Here is a 23,283-nt window from a genome sequence, read left to right as displayed (position 1 = left end):
GTGAAAAGCGCGTCTCTCCGATCAAACTGCAGTTCTCTGAGTTCGGCGCGGCCTCTGGTTCACCCCGTCGTCTTCTGCCGATTAAAACACAAACAATTTATCCGAAAAACCTCCTGACCCCCGCGGCCGAATTAACGAACCCGTCCGAGTTCACGGAGAGTTGAACGGTGCCGATGCAGATTTCCTGCGATGGTGATGATGATGATGATGATGATGGGTGGTGGTGGTGGTGATGCCGCTGCCGCTCTCGGCGGAGGCGGAGCTCCCTCCTCTTGCCACACTAACCCCTGCCTGAACTCGGGACGTGTCTGTCCCACCGGCTCTGAAACTGTCACGTGCACTTTCAATCTCTCCCCCCCCTCCCACCCCCTTCTCCAAAAAAGCCGTCCGGCCTCCCCACCGCCGCGTTTGGTATTTGAAAATGGACGTCTTCTCGCTCTCCCTGCCTACTTTCTCGACTTCCCTCGGAGCCAAAAAAAAACCTCAGAGGCTTGGGAGATGTTAAGAGTCGGTACTGAAGATGCTCGGGGGGGGGGTCGGAGAGGAGTACGAAGGGGGGGTCCTGCGAAGGACAGCGTGGCCCCTACAGACCCCCCTCTAACCCCCCGCTGATCTCCACATCATGCCGTCAGTCTGAGATTACATAAAGAAGAACCTGTCAAAGCATCAAAAAACAACTTGCTGTCCAGTCTTGTAGCACTAAAGTTCAATTTGGTCCTCGCTTTGCGTGAAAACTGTCACAGCCGATGCCGAAAAAGACATTTTAAAAACACCACGCGCAACTTCATGAGGGAAGAACTCGAAAACGTTAATTTTATGTTCGTTGCGTTTTTATTTAAAGCGTCCTAACTTTTAAACTTTGTCACAGTGAAGTCTTCTTTTTTTTGTTTGTTTTTTTTTGGTGTGTGTTTTTTGAGGGCTGCTCCCTTTTTGTGTGTGTGTGTGTGTGTGTGTGTGTGTGTGTGTGTGTGTGTGTGTGTGTGTGTGTGTGTGTGTGTGTTCATGTGCAGTGAAATCTTCCAAAATGACCATTTTCTTGGTTCCTGTACATTTAAACTGAAGTATTCTCCTTTTTTTTTTTCCCCTCCTGCGGATTAAGTGCGCTTTGTTGCCGTCCGAGGAAACGAACCCGTGTTTACACTGAGCTCACTTCGCCGCGGGTCGCTGTGATTTTATTTTCCCAGAGTTTGATCCGGAGTTTCTCTCGGCCGTCGGCGCTGCACCGCCGGGGCCCGCGGCCGGAGCCGCCGGTGGGGGGCGCAGTGGCCTCGCGGTGGAGCTCCTGATCGGGCCCTTTTAGGTCTGTTTCTCTTAGGCGGGGTTTAGCACGAGGCAACAGCTGGCACAAGTTTATGGATGGAAGCCGTTGGCGAGGAGGGTGAAGGGGGAGTTACAAGCAGATCTCCCTCTTCATTTTCTTTTTTTTTCTCCCCCCCCCCCCTCCCTCTCCCTCTCAGATAATCCCAACACCTTGACCCCTTGAACGCAGCTTTCCCGGCACAGTTGTGGCCAACGGCGGGGATTGAGTACAAGAAATTACAGCAGTGGACCGGGATAAAGTGTCCTAAAGCTTTCTCAACCCGGCTGCACCGATCCTGCGTTTTTGATTGGGTGGTTAAAGCGTTTCTTTAAAAAGAAAGGAACTTTGGCAGCGCTGTGCGAGCGTGTCTTTCCTTTTTCTTTCCACGGAGTCAGATTGTTTTACGTGTGACGGACATTTAGTTATTGCAGAAATTAGTTTTGCAGGATGACAAACTCACATCGCTTACATGCATTTTTGACATATTTACATTTTCCTTTTTCTTTTCCTTTTACTTATCATAAATTATTTTTATTTTTTTTACTTTTCCACTTTTGAATAATAATCACAATGTTGATTAAAATAACACAATGCGCGTTAAAGTTAATGTTTACACACCATAACAAACACATGTAATATGTAAAATATATTAAAGTACATGTCAAGTGATGTATGTTTCATTTCCTGAACTATCAATAATTTTTTCCACATTTGTCTAAATCATAGCAATGTTAATTGAAATTATAATTTAGAATTAAGTGTTTGTGGTTAGAGGTATTAAATGTGACATAAAACTGGCTCCAGTTTTTGTTTTTAAAATACAATTACTTGAATCAATTCTGAATATTTTTAAAGCATTACCACGTAGACCAAACTTACTTAAATTAGAGTATAATCACATTATAACAGGCGCTCGTAGCGAATGGAAAAAAGTTCAGCTGCGATCTAAATTTTACCTTTTGTTCGTAAAAAAATAATCGACTCAGAAGAAGTTTGTTTTAAAGGTATAATTTTAAGATTTAACATTGGCAGTATTTAGTCAACAGATCAAGTTTGAGATGTTGATGAGCTATAAATTCCAGTATAACGTTACTGTCAGTTTGATAGATGAGTCTCCTCGTGTTTTGTGCCAGAGACAGAATTTCTCTGGAACTGTTTGGGGTGAACGGAGGACTCCGGGCACGGCACGTGAAACATGAGAGATGGCCGGCTGTGGCGTGTTTTCAATCTACATAAACATTCATCGATCAGCCCGAAGACATCCTGGTTCACTGTCTCACACGTTCACCAGCTGTGATCAGGAGGGGTAAAAAAATGAAACGTTCAAACGACGGTAAGGCAAGAAAAGGAAGCTGCACTTTATGTTTTTTTTGGAAATGTAAAGATATAGTTAAGAAACTTATGGTTGCATAAATTATATTTTTTTGTATTAAGTTTGTAATTTTATGTGTAATTTTGAACTATATTTTGGACTCATGGAGCTCCAAAGTGTGCAATATTGTATTTAATATTTATTTACATTGAATATTTAATTACTAAAATGTATATTATCAAATAAACAATGATATGAATACATTGTGGGAAATATATTGCTCATATTATTAATTATAAAAACAATTTTTTGAAATATTTTTTTTATGTGCTATTATTTTCCTAGAAACCCAAGAACAATTTTTTTTTTCCTTTTTGTAAAAAGATAAGCCTGTTTGTATCTGCTGCTCGAAATAAAACAAAATAATACTGGTCGTACAGTACACGGCCAAAAAGCTCGCAAGCTCTACAACTGCTACCTGAATGAGCTACTTAACTCCTTCTCGCTGGCGCAACAGCGTTGGAAATCGTATCTGAATGCGCCCACTAGAGGGCGCTGTAAAGGCACAACGTAAAGGTACACAACCACAGCGATCAAGCTCAGTAGCCGTTGGGCGTTTGTTCACGCAACGCGGCAGGACGGACAACGTTGTGAGCTTTTAGTTAGCTCTAGTTGAGACGAGCCAACGGGCTAACTGTCCTCGTAGTTGTTCTTGGTCGCTTAAAAGTGCGATTAATGACGAAATTACAGAACAGAATTTGTATTGAATATTGACGATTGGATAAATACAAATAATATGCAGTAAAATGTATCAATCGTGAAAATGACTAATAAAATAGAAGTCGTGTCACAAAAAGCGAATCGATTTACGCGTTTTCAACCACATTATCACATGATTGTGTAATTTCCGCATTTCTATTACATTTCTTTTAATATTTTGGGCTTTTGTGTACAAACCTTTGAAAACTAAAAATGTGAACTTGAATCAGTCGTGTGACTGCTAGTTGTTGTGTCTTTTAAAAAAAAAAAGAGAGCGACAAGAAGTATTTTTCTGATGCCGCCTGAATTTCATAAGCTCTTAAAAAAAAAAAAAAAAAAAAAAACTCGTCCCGCAGTACTTTCAGAAACTCGAACATCTGTGGCGGCGAAAAAAGGCTTTTTCCATTTGACACTAACGGTCCAGATACGTCCCCGCCGCGTCCACTACTGCTCTCCCTGCCCGCATTTGTCCCACGATATGAATAATAGATAAAAAGCAATCGGACAAATGGAAAGATTCTTTTTCAGGACATTTCTACGACTGTATTTTTAGCTAGCTTTTATTCCCCCACACACACACACTGTTTACTCCGTAGAGGCTTGCTATGGCGGCCGTTAGAGGAACCTGCGCGCCGCAAAACACTTTTTGAAATGACATCTGTATGCCATTTCCCAGCACACGTGGTTTCTCAGTACATCTCTGGCGTTGTGCATTTTTCCAATCCGTTTCTTTTAGTCCAGGTCTTCGGTCGGACAGGCAGACGGAGGCATCGCGACAGGCCCTCGTATTAATACTTAATACCGTGAAACATCGCTTTGCGCATCCTTTTAAACGGTTCAAAACACACTGAAATGGAATGATTTCATTTTGTTGGTACTTTTGAACCCATGAATAGAAGATTTTCCGTACATGTGCGAAGAGATGCCCTCTCCGAGATGTGCACATGCTCTGCCGACTTCTATTGGTTTTTTTTTTTTTTATATTCAATGTTTATTCTGGAGTTCTAGATAAGTGCAAATCAAAGAAGGGAGCATTTGTACATAAATCACAGATGAAGAAAAAAAAGAAGAAAAAAAAAAAAGAAATTACCCAAAAATAGCAATAAACCAAATCAAATGAGGCTGGCTCCTCCGACAAATGTGTCTGTGATGGAAAAATTATCAAAGTGTCTGGGCGGCCTCCTGGGCCCCTGTCGAGTCTGGAACTTGTCAATCAGTCTGTGAATAAACACCAGGACAGTCTAACTGGAGTAACTGGGACACATTGCTTTAACCCAATAGTATTTGCATCATGGGAATGGCAGCTCTGTGGAAACAGGAAAAAAAAAAGAAAAAGAAATCCATGTTTGATCGTGTGCAAAGCGCTCAGCTTCTGGGAATGACCAGTAGGGATGCTGTTGCCTGACAAATCCAACACGCAACCAGTATGAGAGCACAGGAGAGTGCCTTTAATCTCTTCTTACACTTATCCGGTCCACTCCTATTAGGTGCGGCAGGAAAAAAAATATATACATATGTATATATATATACATACATATATATATAAAGAAGCTCAGAGGGGAATGACCAAATGAGCTCTGAAAACTCATCTTTCACTTCTCCGTCGACCTCTCCGGGCCCCTCCGGGTCCCCGTAAAGCCACGTCAATAACCGCGGTGAGGGAGGCGGCACCGCGCGAATGTAAACACACAGGTCCGACCTCGCTCGGCTCAAAACAGAGCACAAAGGAGGGTGGGTGGGGGGTGGGATGGAAAAAAAAAAAAAAAAAAAAAGGTGAGACGTGTCATCCCGATTAGATTTAATAAAAAAGGACGAAGGGGAAGAAGAGAGAAAGAAAGAAAGAAAAAAAACGGCAACAGCGGACGGCGAGAGCGAATGGAGGGGCCGTTTTAAAGAGGATTGCTGTGCAGATGTCACTATAATGGCATCACCGGCATAAGTCAGGCATTAAAGACGGGGGCCCGCCCCCGTGCAGACGGCTCCTGTATGTTGGGTTCCTGCGAGAGGGGCCGAACGGCACCAGCGGGGTAGCCGGCGTGCCTCTTCGGAGGCCTTAATCCTCCGCGGTCAAAGGAGGAATTGAATTTTTCACAGTTGTTACCGCGGCGGCGGGAACCTGCTGCTTGCTCTTTTCTGCGAGTCATAAAGTATTCAGTCGGAGCTCCTCGACCGTTTGACACTTTGTTTTCGCTCCCTCCCGCGTACTCTCGCCCCCCCCCACCCCCCCGAGACCGAAAGACTCGCCGTTACTCCACATGAACAACGGGGGGAAAAAAAACAAAAACTCCAGCTGCGACATGCTTTTCAAATGTCGGGCCGTCGCTTGGATCGGGCCGCTCTCAGCGTGCAAAGGTACAGTAATGTTATGCCAGCCGGGCCGAAAGAGATTTACTGAAGGTGAATCAACAAATCCTCAAATACCAAAGGTTATTCCCCACCCTCTCACCCCCCCTCTGCTTGTTATTCACTGAACCTGACATCAGTACGATGAAGCTGAGCTACTGAAAGGTTGGAAAAAAAAAAGGAAAAAAAAAAAAGAAAGGTCGTTAAAGTCGCATTAAGTGATTTTTGACCACCGGGGGGCAGCGGAACAAGCTGTTGAAGTCGGAACGACGAGTACGAGTTAAAAGCGACTAAAAGCTCCGAGAACGCCAAGTTTCCACGCGACGCTACGACTTTATTTTCGTGGGAGAAAACGCAACAGCTGACATGCGGCAGCTGAAGTTGTGGGAAATGTACAATTTACAAACAAAAATACTTTTGTACCGTGTGTAGAGCTTTTTAAGTCTCTAATTTTGCGCGATTGTTGTGTTCTGATCTCAAAATTCAAATGGGGCGGGGGTGGGGGGGGCAGCTCTGCTTTGGTCGCCACCAACGCCGCAGAAATAAACCTTCGCCAGTTAAGCTGCAAAATGCTCTGCTGCGTTCGCCGACTAGGTCCGAACATTTGCCTGGTACTGGGCGGGTCGCGTACGGCGGGTGTTTATCTGGCCGAAACTACTCGCAACTGCACTTCATGGAAGCGTGTCTCAAATAAAAATAAAAACAAATAAAAAAAATACTACGCAGGCTTCACGCTTTGCCTTCAAACGACGGCGACGAGAAGTGGTCAGCGTGGCCCTTTTTGCCTTGTTTTCCATTAATCCCGCTGCTCGTTGGCACACAATCTGATAAACCCGGGAAACACAAGGATCCCCCCGTCCCCACCGTCCCCCCCTCTCCTCCCCTCAGAGCGACATAATCCATTACTCTAACTCCGAACGCTTCAGTTTGTTTTGGCAGCCGCTTTTTTTGTTTTTTTTTGTTTTCCCCACACTGCGTTCAGGTGGAAGTCGCAGTCTGCTTCCAGTCAATCACTCGACGCCCACGAGACCCGAACGAAGGAGTCGTGAGGGAGCGGGGGAGGTGGAGGGGGTGGTGACGGGACGACACGGCGAAAACACACACCGTCACAAACTTTCGGCGCCACGTCCATGTTCTTCTTCTTTTGCGTTTAGCATCTAGACTATTGTGAAACGTAAACTTCCAAGGAGGGAAGCGTAAACCGAGGCGGGCGGGGTTTAATTCGTCGTGGGCGACAACGCGTTGTTGCTGCGGGGCGCTACCGCTGATCTAAAGAAGAGTTAAAAAAAAAAAGAACAAAAAAGCTTTTAATTAGAAGGCAGCATCTGACGGCTTCCTCCTCCAGGACGTCTTTATTTACTAACTGGTTCATATTTGTTCTTATTTTTTATTTTTTTCCCTGAGCAGACTTTCAGAAGGTCAAGTGGTAATGTCATTCAGAATAATTATCAGTGCAATTAAACCCACTCCGAATGCCCGTTTTCTCCACGGGCCGCAACGCTGGGCGTGTTTTTTTTGTGTTTGTTTTTTTTTCCCCAAAAAGTCCGCGGCGCATCCCTCGGGGGTTATTAGAAAACCGAGACTCGCAGGGGGAAAAAAAAACACAGAAACAAAGAGAAACGGGAGCTGCTCCTCAACCCCGCTGGCCCTCGGCGTCTAGACGATCACGTCGGGGGCAAATCGAAGAGATCAAACAGATTTAACACTTTGCTGACGCGGATCAAAGACTTCCAGCCCGTATTTGGCGTGGGGGGAGGGAGGGAGGGGGGGATTAATTGGTGGGGGGAGGGGGGTGGATCTGTGTGAGAACAAAGCACAGGAACAATGAGCTGATTACAGTTTGATTCATGCGTGAAAAAAATAAAGACAAAATGTAATTTGGCAGCGGGAAGGGGCAGGCGGCTATTTATTTATCATCTGTTGTTGTGTTTTATGGTCTGTTTCGGGTTAAGTGCTTTGATTTCTGACCGTTAATGACGGGAGGTGTCGATTCAATGGCGTCCCAATGTGTTTGCAGCGTTCCTCCAAAGATGTACACACCCCTTACGGTGTGTGTGTGTGTGTGTGTGTGTTGTGTGTGTTGTGTTGTGTTGTGTTGTGTTGTGTTGTGTTGTGTTGTCGGATCCAGCGGCTTTGATACCAATCAGGATGTCCAAACAGCCTGAGCTCCCTCATCGACCTCCACCGCTCCCGCAATCAGCCGACGTAGGTGTAAACGGAGTGACAACCCTTCAGTGTGTATCTGTGTGTGTGTGTGTGTGTGTGTGTGTGTGTGTGTGTGTGTGTGTGTGTGTGTGTGTGTGTGTGTGTGTGTGTGTGTGTGTGTGTGTGTGTGAAGGAGCAGCCAGCTACACTTGAGGAAGGTGAACGTTAAAGGTGAGCGACACAATCATCACATTATTTCAATTCCACCCCTACACACACACACACACACACACACACACACACACACACACACACACTATGATGACGCTGCAGCTAAAAACATCCGTCGTTGGATGTTTTTTTGTTTTGGAAACGACATTAAAGTAAGCAAAGAGTACTAAAAGCGTTCCATCATTTTCGTTTGGATTAGCATTTTTTTTTGTAATAATTCAAAAATTGAAATGCCACAAAAAAAAAAAAAAAAAGTAAATGTAGCTGAAAAAGTTTGTCAGTTGGAAACGTCGCTGCCAAAAACGTCTCGCAATTAACTTGCGACGGAACCGGTCGTTCCTTAAATGAAACGTAGTCTGACTTCACACTTTGCACCGAGCTAAAGAGTTATTTCCCTCAAAAACTTGGTTCGCACTTGGTTGCTGCATCTTAATTTCCCTTAAAAAAAAAAAAAAAAAAGGAATAACGCTGTTTAGTGTCTGTAAAGCTGGTGGACTCGCGCGACGGATCAAAACGGGAAATATCACGCAGAGATATTTTGAGCTTTGAAGAAAAAAACAACAACTCCGGATCCTGAATGTCCACCTCTCTCGTGTTTGTGATGGTTTTCTGTTTTCAAAATTGTTTAAGGAGCCTTAAGAAAGATTCCTGTCACTGTGTCTAAGCGTACATTCACTTCGTGTATATGTGTGCAAAGCATGCAGATGCAACAGACGGTTTGGAAAAAAATGGGAGGCAAAAAAAGAGAGACCAAAACAACAACAAAAAAGACAAAAAATACTCTAAAGTTGGGGGTTTCTCTAATTCATGTCAATATTTTTCTTTTTGTTGTATTTTTTTGTTGTGGTATTTGCAGTCATTTAAATATCTTTGTAGTAATACGGTGGCTTGTTTTACGCCTATTTGTGGGGTTTCTCTCAATGTTTCGCGTCGTCGTGTCTTTGTTTCTAACATTGTGTCCCGTTATTGTCTTACAGCGGTCGACGTCGTGCGTCTTTGTGGTCGTCCTTCGTGTCTATTCCCACTCGTGCGTCTCTTCGGAGTCGACTTTCCGACGATGTTTACCGCCGGTACGGCGTCCGCGCTTCACTGGCGTGCGGATGAATAATTGAATGTGAAACCCGCAAATGTAACACATTTCCTCCGTTTCAGACGATCACTTAGCCAATTGATGACCTCGATGAAATCCACGAAGACGGAACGCACGAAAGCCAATAACTGTAATACTATTCAAAGAGGGTTTTTTTTTGTTTGTTTTGTTTTTAAAATAGTGTTACATGCACTCACTCCACCGCTCTGATTCATTCTCTCGCTAAACCCGATGCCCGTTTGGTCGTGCGTCTGTCACCAGGCCTTCAAATGATCCAATTACCGCCAGTCTGAAACATTTCCACTGTTAAGGCCGCAGTAGGTCGGTCCCCCCCCCCTCCCTCTCCCACCCTCCCCCTCTTCGACAACCACCTCCGATCCGCAACTCCTCCACATCTGGGAAGACGGAGCGGGGCCAGACGAGGCCCCCGCCGCCCCTCGCAAAACTTGGGCTGATACTGGAATTTCACTCAGTCAGATAAAATAAACCAGGGGAGCCCTCGATGCTGGATAAATAAGCAGTACACTTTGGCTTGGGGCGAACCAGCGCTCTCCCTACTCGGTGATGTAACTGATTGCACCTTTTCCCCTCTGATTAAAAGCAGGGTTAAAATACACAAGGGTTATTACACTCTACCGGAAAAATACCCCTAATCCCTGGAAAATAATCAGCAAAAAAAAAAAAAAAAAAAAGATTTTGATTGGCAAAGACCCCACAAATGGGAAGAATGTTTGGGTTGGAAAAAACAACAACACGGGTCCCAGAGGGCCTGAAACCTGAAGAAAAGCTCTTGATAATTTACTACATGATCTTCGTATTCATATGGAAAGAGTATTATGTAAAGACTGTAATAAAGAATCCACTAAATGGCTGTTCTCTGTGTAACTCGTTCAGTGAGAATTAATGAAATCATAAATGTCGCGCTGGAAGTGCACGCGCGAGCATGCGAGGTTCGAAAGCCTCTAAATTAAAATGTAAGGGTTTGGACTGGAAATGAACCATGAAAAACCACCAGAAAACTACACAGAAACTGTGTATGCATGTGTATATATATATATATATATATATATATATATATATATATATATATATATGTATAAAACTCATCAGGAGAATGCGTGAACTCAGACAAGGAGTCGTCACAGTCTAAATCTCTTCTTGGACTTTCCAGCCACAATAAAAGGTCATAAAAAGCCGTGATGGAGATTATTCAGCTGTTCAAGACACAAAAACACTTTTTCCGCTGTTTTTAAACCGAAACGCGACCAACTCATTCATCGCCTCAAACAGGAAGTACTTCTGCACGTATTCACACGGAAATGAAGCAAATACAAATAAAAAAAAAATAAAAAAAGTTTTTGTTTGAATGCTGACGTGTTGACCAGCACCACAGTACGATTTAATAGTTTCTATTTTACAATTATTTTATAGTTGTGGAATACATTTATGTGTAACACATAAAACAACAGGGCGGAGCTCCAGCAGTCGGTATTAATCAGCCACCGACGCCGGCGAGTAAAGATTTAATTGGGGAAATACAACTGTGTCGGATGGCGCCGGTTCAAAGCTTTTAAAAAGGGCTGTTTGACTGGATTCATGTCTCTTAACAAGTGTAAACACTGATCAGTGAACTGCTTTTAATATATAAAAAAAAAAAAAAGCAGAACAACACAAACCATTAGAGCACTAAACTGCACCACTGCGCCGTGTAAGAAGTGATCTAATGAGTTTTTATTTGATCGTTTTAAGGGTCATTTAAGGCCACATTTCAGAATTGCTTTCAGACGGGAGCCTGCTGGATGTTCATGTGCTCCATCTTCTCTCATTTTCACAAGCTTCATTTTATAGATATATATGTGTGTGTGTGTGTGTGTGTGTGTGTGTGTGTGTGTGTGTGTGTGTTTGGATGTTTTAGATAGTTATGTAAGGTTTCTGTTAAAGTGTCAATCACTTCGAATTGAAAAACTAGTCTTTTTCTTTGTTTTCATTTCTTTCTCCATCAGAAATATTCTCCGTTATTCTGTTCGTAGGTATTTTATTACTTTATTTGTTGTTCTATTCTTTTAGAATGAAAATGGGCGCAATATAACTATCCGTCATATTGATTTCTCTTTTTCCGTTTCCGGTCCACTTTTGGTGGACTTAATCTTATTCTCGATTGCTTCAAAACTAAATTGTCCTTTCGTTTCCTCGAGCACCAGCTCGTCGTCCTGCAGTTCTTTCCTTCGCTCGAGTTTCTGGATTTTGAATGTCCCCTCTGGTACAGCTGTTCCCAACTGTTTGTACCGTTCCATCCGTTCGGGCTCTTTTATTTTATTTTTTTCATTCATCTCGCGGTAGTGGATCAACCTTCGGTTCCATCAGCGCTTTGAAAATCTCGTCCGTTCTTCCATTTGTCTGTCCGACGCGGTCGTTTTCGCGACCTCCCTCGAGAGGAACGACGAGCGTCAATAAGACGTGCACAGACGCGCTAAAAACAATAAGTAGAAATAGTGCGACGAGTAAATGAAAATGTGACTTAAATAAATAATTAAAGAAGAATTTTTCTCGAAAACATTCACTCGAGTAAGAGTAAAAAGCGTACTGTCGATGTAGGTACGCGTTTTCGGTTAGAAGGCAAAAGAAACCATGCAAAATCTGGATTGTTGTAATTTTTTTTTAAAAAGAAGAAATCCCCCGTGAAACCACAGCCGCCTTGTTTTCAGTCTCTGTCATGTTGCTAACTTTTTTTTTTAAATGGGAAAAAAAAAAGTGAAATTGCTCCAGTCCCAGAAGTAGTCCAACGCCGAGGCTCTCGTAAAACGGTGAAGTCTCATTTTAACGCTTCGATTTTAATTTCAGATGAAAGAAACTAAATACAACGTGTCAATTAGTGAACTTTGAGATGCGTCGGTAGGTTGGTTTTTTTCACCTCGAGTCATTTTTTTTTTTAGCGTTTACGCCAGGCTGCTGACCGTCCATGAAGACGGACAAAGTGAAGCCAAAATGTCTCAAAAGCGACTCATTTTGTTCGTCATCGCGGCTATCGCATTTAAATTCTTTAAACAAGAGTTCGTACGAGAGATGTCTCGCAGCGCTGAACGTGAAGGCGAGGATTCAACTTCCCGTCTGGCTGTTGATGCCATTGGAAACCCTACTTTTGCCTACTTTGCATATATATTCAAAAATTCCTCATTAGGTCTGGAAATAAACAGAATGGGAATGGCGTTGGGTGAGGTCAGGTTTACTTTTCCCTGCTCCGAAAGCAGTCAGTGAGAGACGGGAAAGAGGGCGCCGGAAACCAGACCCCGAGGCCGACGAACCCCGACTACATTTTAAAAAGAAAATCTCGCGACTTTAATTGACGGCGAACACGGGGAGGGCGTTGCAACAACCGTTTTCCTGCCCGTCTCTCCCGTCTCCAGATTTAAGTGGCACCAACAAAAAGTTATTGGTGGGTGGGAAGAAAAAACAACAACAACAACAACTGACACACACACACACACACACACACACACACACACACACAAAAGAAATATGATGTTCATGTCCAGTGAAGTTCACAGCCGGTGCAGAGTCCTCCTTTCATCTTCCCCACGGCGAGATGAAGCGAGGAAGAGCTGCGAGAAAGAGCGACAGATGAAAAGAGCGCTCCGCTGAAAAGGCACTTAGAGGTAGGGCCTGTTTGGCAAAAAAAAAAGAGAAAAAGTGTCATTCGTGGGGTCACTTCCTTCCTCCATTCGCTCTGAGCTGGACTCCGCTTAAGACCTGAACAAGCTGCTGCCGTGACGAGGCCTCGCCACCCGACATCCGAAGGTCAAACATCCCTGTGGCGGTGGTCTGCGTGTGCAACACCCTCTTGACTCCCCATCCAAAGGTTTGTTTTGGGGTTTATTTTAGGGGGGGGGGTAGGCGGTGTGGGGGGGTAGGGGAGGGGGGTATAATTTGTCTCCATGCCGTCACGTTTGCCCGTCTGTCTTTTGGCTCCGTCCGCCGTCCTCCGCGGTGCTAAAACGAAATTACGTGAAGGCTATTAGCGTCGCGAGCCAAGCGCCGTCCGCGGCTATTTCGCAATCTGCCGCCTCCTGATCCGTTCTGCTTTTTTAGCTGTGAGTGACACCGACAAGTCGATTTCAGCTGGACGCGGTACAGATAGTCCATCTGTGGCGAGCCTAATAAACCTACATCGGAGACCTAAAGTAGACCCGTGACACGCCGTGTGTGTGACTGTGTGTGTGTGTTCCAGATTGTGCCTATTTGTGACCCGTTTTCTCAATCTGTTCCTGAATTGAATGTTGTTGTTTTTTTCCGTTTTTTTTTTTCCTGCAACCCGCTCCAACCTAGACGTGTTGCCGAGGACGACGGGGGCGGCCGGGGGCGTCCGGCTTAACGAGCCCCGTCCTCGGCGTCGAGATTTCGGTGACGGATCCAGACGGACCCCGCTGGCGCTGGACGACTGATGCGTCACAGCTGGCCCGTGTTCGGGGCCCCGACTCCTGCCCTGTTACCCAGATCGTATCTCGGCCCGACGCCTTCCGAGGTGTTGCTGTCTCATCCCGGCCTCCCCTTCACGCGCTCTTTACCTCTCTTTGCTCCTTTTTCTTTCTTTTTTTTTTTTTTAAATCGCGTCTTTCCGCCCATCATCCCACTTCAACGAAAACACATCATCCGCCTGTCCGTGCAGCCATCTGCGTCCGCCGAGAGTAATTGATGTTCCGGCTGGGGTTTTTCCGCCCCGGGGTTTCCTCTAAGCGCCGTACATGTGCACGGTGTGCATTACAAAGCAGAGCAAGCAATCGGCTCATTTGCATGTCCATCGCTTAACCTGCACCTCGTTGGGCTGACCCAGGTAATAAAGCACGTTTCTGATATATATATATATATATATACACACAAGAGACGGAGCCACAAGATCTGAAATCCAACCAGGAGGCAGTGGGAGGGAAGCGATCGCGAGTGTGTTCTGGTAAACAGTTACCGTAAAGTTCGTTGCAAGCGCCAACGCATCCATTGCTTTTTTGTTTTGTTTTAGCTGCTGTGTCGTTAGCGTCGAGACTGGCGGGTCTTTTTGGAGCCAGACGATATTTGGACGAGCCGGAGGGGAGCGAGCGGTGAATACGACTCGATCTCCGAGGACGCCGCGCCCGCCCGCTTGTAGCGGACACCTGATTGCACCGCAGGCCTGTCAATCAAACAGACACACACACCCCCCCCTACACACACACACACACACAAACATACCGCTTTTTGAGGCCTAATATCTCATTAATGATTGTATTATTTTCAGACGGACCACCAGAAAACAATTAAGAAGGATTGACCTTAGCAAATGACACCATAACGACTTGTGGAGAAAAACAAAATTACAGACTTCGTATTTCGTGAGAGAAGTTGAATGGGAGTCTGTGGAGTCGGAGGCTTTTTGGAGCCGACCTCTGGTGGCACTCGGTGGTATTGCACTTCCAGGCGCTTGCGCGTCGGCTTCAGTTTTCAACCCCGAGGGCCGCGTCCACTCGTCTTCAAATCCGCACTATACGAACCAGCGCGCGACGTCACGGTGGTTTCCAACTTGTTTGGAGTCGCCAGCTGACCTGATCACCTCTTTTTGTTTTTAAAAGAACGCGCAAAGTCTGACATTACTGCAGAAGCAGAACGGCAAAGGGTCGACCGCCTCGAAGTTACCGCCCGCCTTCACCGATCAAACGCCTCTGCCCGACTGGCAGGATGCCACGCTGACAGTCAACTTCATAACGATTACCCGCATCGCCTCCTGCGCCCTCAGAGGTTAGCGCGACTCGCAAGAGCTGCGGCGGACCCGTTAACGGGGAACGCGACACGAACCAGAATTATCCTCTAACGGGCGGGCGGGACATTTTAGTCTGCGTGAAAAACATAGTTTTCATATTTCCCCCCCAAAAAAATACTGCACTCTCCCCCGACGATACTTAAAGTGTTGGAGTGGTGTATATGGAGCACGTCTTCATCCAGCAGTTGAATTCTTCCTCTGCCAGCATCCGCTGACCAAAAAAATGTTTTTCACGCAATTACAGGAAAATGTCAAACACTCCGCCTGTGCGGTACCCCCACTGCAAGTCACGGCAGCACTGTGTGTGTGTGTGTGTGTGTGTGTGTGTGTGTGTGTGTTGGTGGGGTGGAGGGGGGTGAGGAGGAGGTGTGTGTGTGTGTGTGGGGGGGGGATACAGAACCTGTTAAAATGGACAAGCACTTGGCACCATTTCCCCTCGGAGAGGCTGCATCCACCACAGCCCCAATCACTGTCTGCTTCGGGACTAGAGCCTGTTGGCTCGTACGACAAAATCCACAACCCCCCCAACCCTCCCCTCCCCACCCCACCTTCCCGCACTTCTCCCCCCCTCCTCCCCCCCCCCCACCCGCCTCTACCCGTAGAAACCCGCTGCCAAGCCAAACACTCACTGATGCAAAACAAACACAACGCCGTCAGCCTCGATACCTCACACGCTGCAAATGACTCGGGGAACGCAAACTTGTAATTCATTTACCTTCTCGACCCCGCCTTCCCCTCCCTTCCCCCCCCCTCCCCCGTCTCGGACAATCGTGGATGTCACGGCGGCGGGTTAAATATATAGCAAGCACATAAATCTTATGCGTAATATAAACACACACCCCCCACCCCCCCACCCCCTCCCCACCCCCACCCACCCCCGCAGGAGGGCTCCTGTTTAACTGCTCAACAAATGTCAGTGATCTGTTTGGCTTGCAATTAGCACGCGGGCCGGATAGGCAGGTCAGTTGTTGGGCAGCCTCGGCGGTTTTATAATGAAATAAAAATGGCCCCTTTTTTTTTTTGTTGTTGTCTTTTCGAGTTTGCTTTCCACTCGTGCTGCGTTTGTCTTTTATGATAGCCCACGCCGAGCCCGTGTGCAGTCTTCACAGAGGAAGGGATCAATGTGAGAGCCACTGGAGGGTGCATTAGAGGATCCCCACCAACTGGGTCCCTCTCTCTGTTCATACTGTATCAAAGGCATCCAATTAGGCGTAAGGGTCGGGGAAAGAAGAATAGCGTACGGGGCTGAAGGAGTCGCTTCTGGATGAGAGATTCGGAGGGGAAACAAGGAGCTCACATCCCATCAGTAACATCATTTCATCCAAGGTTGGTTGACGCATCGCAGATGAGGGCCTGGCTGATCACTGGAAACAGAGAATATCTTCTTTCTTTTTTTCTTTTTTTGTAAAAGCTGAATAATACCGTCTGAATATATCTGCGAAGGAGCTTTCAGACAACCTTGACTCCTCGCAGGAGAGACTTCTGGTTTCCAGAGAGGATTTTGGGAAAAAAAAAAAAAAAAGGAAGGAAGATCATTTTTCTGACGATAAAGTTCGGACTGTGACGCAAACAAAGAGTCGGTGATCGACAATAAAGACGGCTATATAAAGAAACCCTGAAGGAAAAAAAAAAAACTAAAACAGGAGAGGGTAAAAAAAAAGTATGAATGCGTAAATAAACGAATACAAATTTGAAAAGTTAATTTATATGAAAGAAGTAATAGCTCAACAAAAACAAAACCAGCTGCTGTTTATGACAGCAAGACTAACCCACATCTGCTCTTAGTTTATACGTGGATTGCATATTCATAAAGATAATAATGTGATCTTTTTATGAAGAGACAATTATAAACACAGAGTGTGGGCTGTTGCACCTGGAGTGCTTCAAAGGTGCCATATTGTATAAATTCTAATTTCCTAGTCTTTCCTTACTATAAAGCAGATCTAGGTAATATACCAATACTGTGAATATGTCAGAAAACGTGCACACGAATGCACAATCTGCATCGTACGTCCGCAGTCAACACGGCCCACTGATTAACCTTTAATCGAAAAGAAACACACAAGGCTGTTTATAAAAGTGGACATAGCTTTCGGGTCCTAAAAAAAATGAGGCTGATGTCAAAGTGCCTGGAGCTGCAATACCACCGAGTGCCACCAGAGGTCGGCTCCAAAAAGCCCCCTGCTCCATAGACTCCCATTCAACTTCTCTCCTTAAATATGATGTCGATAGATTGTTGCCACGATTTTCTGGTGAAAAAAAAATCCCGTCATTAATTAGAAAAAAAAAGCCTCAAAAAGACATGTTTTTTTTGGGGGGGGGGATCTGTTTGATTGACAGGCTTGTGGCGCAGTCAGGTTACAGCTATCGGTGAGCGGGACGTCGTATCTTCAGGTTTCCAATCAGATCGAGTCAGGTCCACCGCTGGCTCCTCCTCCCCCAGCTCGTCCAAATATGGTCACTTCCTGCTCCAAACCGCTCCGAACTAGCAAAGGTGGCGACAAAATCTGAACTGGAGGCTTCATAACGGCCGTTCAAGGTTCGTCAAACATATTTTAAATCCATCTTAAAAGTGCTGCTATTAGGAGGCTCACTGGTAGTTGGAAAAAAAATAAAACGTCTTCCGTCACATGCTGTAAACGCGAGAACACTGAAAACTTTTATTCGGGCTCCAATCACGGAAATTGATTACGTTTGTTTATTTAAAAGAAGCTTTCTGATCTATGTTTATGGTTTCTTCATTTGGATACGATACAAACTGGCAGCAGGACGTGCATCGAGTCAAATATTTTATGGTTTTTTTTTTTTTTCTTTTCAACGAAGTCGACTCCAGCTGCGCGTTTGAAGCTACGTGGCTCATGGGGATTCAGCGTGAACGGCGAGGCTGGCCGCCGCACACAGGAAAGCCTCTGCAGGGGAAAAGCTGTTCAGTACAGCGAACGGGAGCCAAGAGACATTTTGAGGTAAATGTTCCCCCCCTTTTTTCAGCCAGCGACTCAGAGATCTCGGCGAAAACGGCATCGATTCTCATTAACGAATGCACGCTTAAGCTGCTATTTTTTTTGTGAAGAGAATGAAAGAAAGTCATTTATTGTGGCACTGATGGCGGTGCCGCGGTAAAGAAATCAAAGAAATGAAAAGGATTTAGAAGTACAAAGCGACTGTAATATGCTCAAAGAAACACGTGTTGATTTGTTCCCCCCCCCCCCACACACACACACACTTTTCTCCCTGCTCTTCAAAAACTTGCTCTACATCCTTTTTTAACAGCTCCTGGCAGCAACATAAAAAGTCGCTTTGGTATATTCGCCCTGACGCGAGATGCACACGGTCAACGAGCCGAAGAGACCAACAGATTGATGTCGAAGGCAAACAGCGTCCCGTTGGAGAAACAAACCAAACCAATCTGGAAGTTTGTTTTTCTGGGAGGAAGCCAGTTCGATGGAGAAAATGGATGACCCCCAAAGTCTGCAAAACAGCGCCCGTGTTTGACTAAGGAGGCCAAACGTCAGCGAAGTACCCCTGAAGCAACAGTTGGCTCAATGAGGCCCTGTCAGGTCTCGCTATCGAAGTCGAGGTCTGTGTAGGGGGAGGTTGGGGGGGGGGGGGTTTAGACCCGGTGTGGAGGGTCCTGGACAAAGCCGGCCCCGACAAGCGTCGTGTTTGAGCAAGGTTGGAAAATGGGGCCGCCTGTCAGCGCGGAGCAAATGTCTTAATCTCAGAGAAAACAGCATCCCTGAGATCCCCCCCCCCCTCCCCCCCGCTGCTCTCCATGAGACGGATGCCGGCGAGAGAAGAACCCATCGACCGCGCGCGACCTCCCGCTGCGGCGCAGGCGCCGCTCACCCGGGCGACAAAAGGCAAAAGAGGGCATCCGTCAACAACTCGCCCGTCCGTCCGTCGGTGAATCGATCGTTATCAACGCGACGGCGTACCGGACGCCGGGCCGAACCACGTTTTTATCATCACATCCCGTCATCTTTATCTTCTTTTTTTTTTTTACCCGCACATGCAATTCACGCATGAATACACGCGACCTCCCCCCCCAAAAAAAAAATAATAAAAAAAATAAAGCATGTTTAACAAATTTGTGGACAACAAGGATTTATTCTTCAGCAAACACCAGAGGAGACAACAGTTTTACTGTTAAGTCGCTGCTGCTGCTGCCAAGTTCACCAAAAAAACAACAACAACACGGCGGGTTCGTGAGGCGATTTGCATGAGGAGTTTATGAGCAGCTTCGAAAAGAAACGTCCGCGATCAGCTCGTTTCGAGCTAATAACAGCAGGGCGGGGGGGGGGGGAATAATTAAATTTGGGACGAGGACGTGAACGACCCCCCCCCCTCCAAGGTACGGCCGACGCTCCGAAAACAGCAGCGTCGCCTTTTAATAGCTACGGATTAAGGATTTAATTGATATTCTCGCGGAGTTGTTTTACAGATTTGGAGGACAAAGGTAAAAGAAGAAGAAGAAAAAAAAAAGAAACGTTCCTCCACGGAGCCGTATAAATTCACGGCAGCGCCTCGCTCGTTATTGCAGGAAGAGTCGAAGTCGTAACGCTCTTTATAGAGCCGAGAGCCTCCTCCTGAAACCCAGGGAGCGCGAAGCGAGAGAGAACGCCGTCTCAGCGTGCGGTTGTCAAGACTGCTAAAAAGCTCACGGGACATCCTCCCACTCTCGGCAGAGAGAGCGCGCCGGCTTCTGAGTTATAATATCACTTTGTTAAACTCGTCTGCGAGTTAGTTGTTCTCGCGCGTCTAATGCAAAAGTCGCGACAATGCCGGCTCGAGGGCTTTTTGTCGAAGCCCGACCGTGGCGCTTTGCGCGAGACTGACGCTTTGTTGGTTTCCTGTGGGTGAAGAGCATAACTGGCGCTTTCAAAATCCAAAAATCGGATTTTACACGACAAGTTGTTGAAGAGCTGAAAAAGAAAAAAAAAAAGAAAAAAAAAAAAAAGATTTGAGGTGAAGTAATGTCGTTTCAATCTGCACTTTGGAAGAGAAACAAGCCCAAACATAACATCACGTTATAAAGTTGTTCAAAGCGAATGTGACATAATGAGACTAAGCACACTTTACTGTTTATTTTTGAAATGGCAAAAATTGGCATTTGAAAACTTTTTTTGTAATACTCTTTGCAAATCTGTTAAAAAATATGGAAATCTTTAGTTACAAAAATATTCAGAGGCTTTATTCTGTAATCGTAGAATCTCCTTCGATTGCAGTTACAAGGTTTCCTTTCTTGGGTGAATCTCTGCCGTTTTTTGTTTTTTTTACTCCTGGATTTGGACAGTTTAACTCATCGCTCCATCAGACCGGATGGGAACGTTTGTTGGGCCAGAAAATACGCTCCAGATGTCTAAAAACACGTCTTTACTTTGTTTTTATGGGTTATTAAGTGCAGAAAGATTTCAAAAAGTACTTTCAATTTTTCTCATTTGAAAGGAAATGCACAACACTATTAATATTGAACACCATTACGTCCAACAACGTTCCTTCTTTTCAGCTCGGTTTTGGTCCCCACCAACTCCTGGGGAAAATTGTCTGGTTCTTTGGCTGATCAAATCTCTTCCGGCTAGACGGTGGTAATGTTTCACGAGTTTATCTGAGTTTTTTTTTCCCACTGCAACCAGATTTCGATGAAAACAAAGTTCATGAGAGCCGTAAGACTGAACCAAAACGACGAGTCTGCAGGCGGTAGAACCAAAACAAGGCGGCGTAATGAACTAAAATTCTTAATGGAGCAAATTTGAGATGCAGAGTTGGTGATACTTTTTTTGGGGGGGGGGGGTTCATTGCAACATCTTGACGGTATTACAACACAAAATGATGCAGCTTCAAATAGTCAAATAATGAGTTGCATGCAAAAGCAGAACTGCAATGTGGATGCAGCGATTCAAAGACAATCAATAAATAATTCGCCTTAAGAAAAGTTTTTCACTCTTAAAGTATTTGCACCATCTGAAATTGACGGTAAGTTTAATACAAAGTGATTAAATGTATTTTTAATGGTACCATTTGAAAAATCTTTTTTCATAATCACAACTGACAAAAAATAAATCTTAATCGGACTTGACAGTTTGACTGACATTTTCCAATATTTATATATAAATGTACATTACATATTTATACCAATTACAATACAGATGAATAAATAAGTGCCATTACAACCACTTCAAATAAACATCTCCGAAGTAATTTTGACGGGAAAAAATGTCGTTGCAGTTTAACTTTATAAATTAATGAGACTCTTATGAGTTCGGTGAATTCGAATTTGCGGCGAGGACATGGATCTGTTGAAATATTAACATCGCATTATGCTGTCGAAGCTGTAATTCCGTGATGAATAATTCCTACCAAACAGATCAACAACACAAAACTGTAATTCATTCTTAATGAAGGGGGTGTGGATCAGAGAGCCTCTTCTGACCGTGGAATCGATCCGAGCCACCGAGTGCCGAATACAAAGACTTCCCATTGAAATGACCTGAACCGACAGAGAGAGGGAATTTTCCTCTCCGCCGTCCGGACCAGATGCCCCCCCTCACTCCCCGTTTTCTGCCCACCCGGTGAGAGCAGACGACGGGACGCTGCCGTCCCTCCGCCCTCCCCTCCGGGTGGGACTGTCTTTTGATCTGCAGGTGCTCCCATGTCCGGCGACGACTAACCAGCCGGCTCCAAACACCCGAGTTCGGCCAATGCAGCCTGTTTTGACTTGGTTACGACCCTCCAGACGTCGTTTCTGACGGGATGGTTATTTCACTTCAACTTAAATAGACAGAAAATATGTTCTTGCGTCCCTTAACTAACATCCTTCAGATTAAAGTCTTCAAGTTTTATTCTCAAGGGCCTGTCGATCGAACAGACACGCCAGAAAACACAGCTTTTTTAATCTGAATTTCTAATTAATGACGGGATTGTTTCCAGATGGACCGCCAGACAATACAAACAAGAAGTAGCGACTTTGTCAAGTTAAAACCGAAATAACTGGTGGAGAAATTTTATTGACTGGACGGAGTTTTTTTTTTGGAGCCGACCTCTGGTGGCACTCGGTGGTATTGCAGCTCTAAGGCACTTTTTTTTTTTTTTACATCAGCCTCATTTTTCAAGCCCGGAAGCCAAGAACACTTTTAAATACAGTCTCTGGCACTACCAGAAAAATCCCACTTTTCCAGCCATAATTATGACCTGAAATGCTGTTTACAAGTTAAAGGTTCGACTATTGCTAGGAGCAGTGATTACAGTCTGGAAACCATGCTTGCATTGCAGAGCTGCTCCTGAAGGGCGAACAATTTTGCGACCAGCGTTGGCGGTGAAGCGCAACGACGATGAAGATGAGCAGTTTTTTTTTTTTTATTCTTATTTTTTTAATGTAGTTGCAGCGGTGGACGCGGCGGTCGATGCCGATTGGTCAAAGGCGGCTGCAACGGTTAAAAAAAAAAAAAAAAAAGAACCCCGATGTCTACGTCCGGTCAGACGCATTGACCGGCAAAGGATTCCCCGAAGGAGCGAACCCGGACCAAATATATTCGCACCGTAACCACCAGGCGACCCGAAGCTCTCAGTTCCCACGAGTAAGAAAGGAAAACTAACGCCAGCGTATCAAATTCTCAAAACACGGACCGCAAGCCGACGTGGAGATATTCTCGGCTCGGCTGCCAGACGCCAGAAGCGTGTCGAGGCCTTCGTTCTGTCTGTGGGTTCATATTTATATAAAAGGTCATTATCGGAGTCACCCGAAGGAGAAGTAAAAAAATAAATAAATAAATAAAAATAAAAATGAATGTTTGAATGTTGGTACACAGGAAGAGACCGAAGCTTCGGCACCGAGGTGAAGGGTGATTTTATTTATCATCTATCCCTCAAATTAAACTGCAAAGCTTATTATTTTTTTTATCAGACAAGCTACAAAGTGTGCAAATCGCATGTAGTGTTAACAAGTGAGCTCCTGTGTGTGTGTGTGTGTGTGTGTGTGTGTGTGTGTGTGTGTGTGTGTGTGTGTGTGTGTTAACGCGCCACCTTTGTTGCTGATTACCACTTCTGTCCTCCGATCTCATCTGATTACAATTCGTTTTTTTTCAGTCCTCGCTCTCTTCCTTTTGTCTTTCCCGGCTTTTTTTTTTTTCCATCCCCCTTATTTATTTTCAAGCCGCGCCGGTTTATCTGAATGCAAGAAAAAAAAAAAAAAAGGGGGGGGGGGGGCGACATCCGTGCACTCCATCATGGATTCGTATCACGTACAGCCGGCCATGCATGAAGAATACGACTCGGTAATGAAGCAGAGGGGCAAGAATTGTGCTTCGTAAATGTCACGTTTT

The 23,283-nt window shown here is 45.2% G+C and overlaps 1 long non-coding RNA gene across 1 annotated transcript; it reads left to right on the top strand.

The window, feature by feature from the left end:
- The first annotated feature begins 952 nt into the window (after nt 1–952).
- On the top strand, nt 953–1,929 carry LOC138633494 (uncharacterized). Its single transcript, XR_011311888.1, has 2 exons — nt 953–1,300; nt 1,458–1,929. It is a non-coding gene; the product is annotated as an uncharacterized lncRNA (long non-coding RNA).
- The last annotated feature ends 21,354 nt before the right edge of the window (nt 1,930–23,283 follow it).

Source organism: Brachyistius frenatus, unplaced genomic scaffold (assembly GCF_029030835.1).
Source record: "Brachyistius frenatus isolate BFR_SWC_R1_liver_20210118 unplaced genomic scaffold, ASM2903083v1 Contig_223, whole genome shotgun sequence".
Classification (NCBI taxonomy): domain Eukaryota; kingdom Metazoa; phylum Chordata; class Actinopteri; family Embiotocidae; genus Brachyistius; species Brachyistius frenatus.
Note: the sequence above shows the minus strand (reverse complement) of the source record. Positions and strands in the feature narration are given on the sequence as shown.